The following is a 5,427-nucleotide window of genomic DNA, read 5'->3' as shown; positions in this document are numbered from 1 at the left end:
TCTAAGTGGTAGGTATACTGTGTACCGGGCGTTGTATCAGGGACGTAACATTGTCCTATCAAAGATATGTGACATAAGCTAGAAATAGTTAATTTGCAAACGTTCATTTGATTGGTGATTTTTGATGTGCATGCTTTACATCATTATGACGTCCCTAAGATGACATTCTGTCTACATCTTACCGTGTATGTGTGTTACGTAAGATAGCAACTACTTAAATAAAACTTATTTCTACTCTTTATCGTCATAGAGTTGCCACCTCACTCTTACATATGATAAATCTTAAATGCAATACGATTTGGCAATTAACAAAAAAAAACACCTAGTTTCTTAACCCATTTTTCTCAGGACTGTGAATTTTGAACGGAGACACTTTCAAAATACAAATAAATTTTAACGTATGCTAGTGATCATGTCCATCTACTTTGAATTTTAATTATGTATCTTACGAAAAACTAGCATTAATTAATAAAGCTGAGAATGCACCTATTTAAAAGTAAATCACTTCGTTTTAATAGTTTTTAAGTTATTCCTAACATACAGTTAACAAGTTACATTTGAGGCGTCACTTAAAATACTCATTGAAAATGCATAAGAAGGCCATAATATTTATTTGTAATAAAATGCAGTCGTAGATAAACGCTATCTTAAACCACCGTATAAACTTGGTGATAGCGTTCCAAGAAATTTCTAGAATAAGATACGTGTAATATTGTAAAAAGTACATTTTATTACTCACCACATAAACACAGTGTTTAACATAAAATAATGAATTATTGAAGAAGTGTGTTTTTTTATTAAAAGATATCAAATTTATAAAATTCTCATGTCGCGTTGTTTGTAGTTTGTTTCGAAACAGCTTGACCGATTCTCATGAAATTTTGAGTGCATATTGGATAGGACTGAGAATCGGACAACATCTATTTTTCATCCCCCTAAATGTTAAGGGTGGTCCACGCCAAATTATGAGTCAGCATTAAAAACTACATACAACTTCAAATTTTCACCCATCTACGATCAACAGTTACTTTTGTATCGCGATTTTAATATCGGCAATACAACACTTGCTGGGTCAGCTAGTAAATTATAAAATGAATGCTTTTGGCAAACTCAATTATATATGCCTACCTATAACGGTAAATGTAAACGTGCATAGGATGAGAAACATCTCTAACCGACATACAGCAAGATAGAAAAGGAGAGCGAATCAATTTTAACTTAAGCCGATTCTTATTGACAAGTCGTAAGCAGTCAGCCACGCTTATTTATTTATTGATTAACTAAGAATATAAAATACATTTTGATAAATATACATTGTACTGTACAATCCGGCAAGACGGTTTGACTGGGGGATCGTATAGTCTTACCATATTATTTAATAATTATACGTACCAATTCTTTATCAAGAAATTAACATTTTAGCAATAAATACTTTCCAATAGATATTTTTTTTAACATATTTTTAAATTTCATTTTATTAGGATCGTTTCTAATATCCTCGGGCAAGCAGTCAAGTATCAATAGAGACCCTATTTACTCATCACCATATTAATTACTGACCAGAGTGTTATGGCTATGACTTACTAGCGACAGAATAGTATATAATAGACTCCACTAGGGACTTATATATTCATTTCAGCTTGCTTTTAGGTACTTTATAGCTTAAAAGTGGTGGCTGGATGATCTTGTTGGTCTTGGTCTGCTTGATGTGTTTTTTATTATTATTATTATTTCCTTTAAAGTGAAAGTTATTATATATTTTATTTTATGAAATGCTCACATAATGCCTCTATTTATTTACGATTGTCTTTATAAGTATTAATTTACATTTTTTTTAATCTTTTTTTGACTCACTCGTGTAAGCCTTTCAGTTTTTGACATTTGAGTATTTTGTTGCGTCACTTTGCATATATTGTAATTGAAATGATTTGTAAAACAATTAAAATGTAAATCTTGACTTAAAAGAGTGGCAATGAGTTTCTTGCTACTTCTTCTCATTAGCTCAACCCTTTTATGAAGTAGCGGTAAATTCAATAAGAAACAATTTTTTTTTTGACATTCATAAGTGTCATTTCCTGTAGGTCTATGAATAAAGTGTTTTTTAATTTGAATTTAAATGGTAGAACTACCCTAATAAAATTCTAAGTTTACTACATATATAATAACACGTGTGGACCAGGAAAAGTTTTAATCTACTCTCATGCCCAGATAGCTTAGCTCCTTAGTATTTTTTAATACTAAACTAGCTAACGCCCACGTTGACGAAACACACAGGTCAGGTAGTGGGAACAAAGTTAAGTAATATTTAAGTATTTGCTTAGTTATTTCAAGTTGGATTTTTGAACTACACATATAAGCTAAATTAGTGTATACTTTAAAAAAAATTCGAACACATTTCTAAAAGGCCCGCAACGCTTCTATGATTCCTCTGGTGCTACAGGAGAATAATTTTTGAGTAGGTATTTTATTTTTAAATAATAAATAATTTGTCATTACTAAATTAATTGTCACTAAAACATTTAATAAAAATTACAAAAATAATGCACACAAAACTTACAAAAAAAATGATATGGTTTAAAAGAAAAATATTGAGAAACTTATTGCTACAATACTGAATTTTGTGTTTGAAATATTTATATGGCGCACTTTATTACGAGCATATAATTTATATTCCGCGAATAATCTTAAATAAATTAAGTTTTTATCGAGATGAGTAAATCAAAATGAGTAAGTCTTCTTGCAATGTAGACTGCATACGAGTGCTTACAAACTTGAAAAATCGTTTTGCCATCGAGCTTAGGTTACAGGCCTTTACAATCACAGTCGAAAGTCAAATATATTCTTCTTCTTCAATATCAGATAATGATTTAACTTTGATAGTGATCTGGAGTACGACGACGGTACCTGGCCCAAAAAATCTGTAAATACTAAAGATACTTAAATATTATTTTCAGTACAGTTATTAAAAATGGCATACTTTTAGAGGCCGTCATAATGATTCGAAAACTAAAATAAAATCGGATACATTTTATAACAGGAAAAATGAACGCGTTCGAACGCCTTAGCAATAATGAATTGTCAAAATTATTTTAAATGGTAGTTAATTGTGTTAAATAGCTAGTTCTAATTTAATTAATTTCCCGTCGACGTTTGTCAAAAATCAAAACGGCTGTATACGTATACGATACCGATGCCTCGTTTCGACATAAAAAAAGTCCAACGAAATAGCGCCATTTTCTGAAAGTATGTTAAAATAAAATATTGAATTGTTTGATTTCTTATTTTACTATTTCTCACAAATGTATTGACAACGTGTCGTGCGATACATGCGTATGCCTTCCACCCTTGTATCACAACGCAGTATTTTCATCTCTTTATTTTTTTATGCTTATTTAAGGTGGCATTGCAACACATACTAGATACAGAGATTACCTGGACGCTAGGTTAAAACAAAAAAGAATCAATGCAAATGAAAGAGTTCTCTAAACTCGACAAAAATTAATATTGATTAAAATAAAACACCGTCTTTTAAAGTTCTAGTTACAAATCGTACTGTTACGCAAAGGGACACCAATATATCTGAGGCAGCGTTGTTTTACATAAAACTTGTGTTCTAAAATTTAAATTTACTTACATATTTTAAGGTGGGTGAAGCAACAAGAACATTGTACTCAATTCTCGCAAATGAGTTCGCGAATCGTGTAACTTCCTGCATGACGCAATCAAGTCGGTCCTGGGTTTCATAATAAAACGACCTATTTTAGTACCATTAAGGTTAAAATGATTTAACACTAATGTTTAGTTCAATCTGCGCATTTATCTTCACTGTTTCGAACAGTTACGCATATCCGATATGGTCTAGTGGCTAGGATACCTGGCTCTCACCCAGGAGGCTCGGGTTCGATTCCCGGTATCGGAAATATTTTTTTTTATTATTTTTTGTTTATATTTTTTTTTCTCTGTAATATTACTTCTAACAATAAGTAAAAGCAGTAAAATAATGAAATTAAATATAAATAACAAGCTGCTCGGTCAGATCTCGTTTTGTCAAAAGTTTATAGTAAAATTAATATAAAATAAATATAATGTAATTTCCGAGTGATCCCGCTATTAATATTTGCATTTTCATTCACGAAGTGCAAAAATCTAAAATGCATGATTGTAAACAAACAAAAAAACAAAAAAAAATATTTCGTAGGTAAACTGCATTACACTTGAAATATGTCATTTTTTTTATCTTACAGCTCGTTCGGAAGGCAGATTTCCTTAGAGAAGAACAAGCAAGCAACTCTAAGGTTGCTCTTTTCAAAACTGAATGATATTAGAGATTCTTAATTTCAAATTAATTTTATAAATCATTTCAAAAATTGATTGTAAAAACATACAAACATTGATTTTTATACGAATAACAACGATGATAATATCATCGTAAGCCTTAGAAAATATTTCATCGCTTGTTTTGTATGAAAGAGGACGACAAACGAGCAAAACCTGATAGTAAGTGATCACCGCAGCCTATACTCTCTTGTACTACCAGAGGAATCACAACAGCGTTACCGATCTTATAACGCGTCGAATAATCGCTCACATGAATTTAAAAATCAAAAACACATTGGATCGAACTGGGAGCTCCGCGGCGCAATATAATTTTCTTAAATTTATTTCCTGGTAGATCAATTAGTACCTATCTACCTAGGGATATTATTGTATCCCTGAGGCAATAGGTAATAATAATAATAGCGTACACAAACTCCAAAACAATATTTAATTATGGAACTAGCTTAACCGCTGGCACAAAATTTCATAACAAACGACATTTTAAAATTGGGTAAAATTCAGGGAGTTGCTGTAATTTGTATGATTTTGAAACGAAAACCAATCCCGCTATATATTAACAGGAGGCAAACGGGCAAGAGGCTCAAGTGATGGGAAGTAGCTAGGCATCCAGCCCTGGACATCAGAAACACCAGGAGTCAAGAGATGCGTTGATCGCCTTTAAGTTAGGAGTATGCTCTTACCATGAAGGTTATGTAACGTTTTTTTTATGCCAATACAGGACGAAACGAGCAGGACGTGTAAGTGATGGTAATTGATACGACCTGCCCATTACAATACAGTGCCGCTCAGGATTCTTGGAAAACCTAAAAACTCTAAGCGGTACTACAATTGCGCTCGTCACCCTGAGACATAAGCAGTTAAGTTTCATTTGTCCAGTAATTTCACTAGCTACGGCGCCCTTCAGACCGAAAGACAGTAATGCTTACACATAACTGCTTCACGGTAGAAATAAGCGCTGTTGTGGTACCCATAATCGAGCCGGCATCCTGTGCAAAGGAAGGAAGAGAGGTTTCTCTCAAAGGAGTCTGTCGTGTAGTTGAAATTGACCGATAGTAATGAAACAAACGCTTAATGTTACGGGGGCAATAT

At 32.4% G+C, this 5,427-nt stretch overlaps 1 non-coding gene across 1 annotated transcript; it reads left to right on the top strand.

Moving 5' to 3' along the window:
- Positions 1 to 3,847: 3,847 nt before the first annotated feature.
- Trnae-cuc (transfer RNA glutamic acid (anticodon CUC)) lies at positions 3,848 to 3,919 on the top strand. Its single transcript has one exon. It is a non-coding gene; the product is annotated as a tRNA-Glu (tRNA).
- The last annotated feature ends 1,508 nt before the right edge of the window (positions 3,920 to 5,427 follow it).

This window comes from Leptidea sinapis, chromosome 1, assembly GCF_905404315.1.
Source record: "Leptidea sinapis chromosome 1, ilLepSina1.1, whole genome shotgun sequence".
Classification (NCBI taxonomy): domain Eukaryota; kingdom Metazoa; phylum Arthropoda; class Insecta; order Lepidoptera; family Pieridae; genus Leptidea; species Leptidea sinapis.
This window is presented reverse-complemented; position numbering and strand designations above follow the sequence as displayed.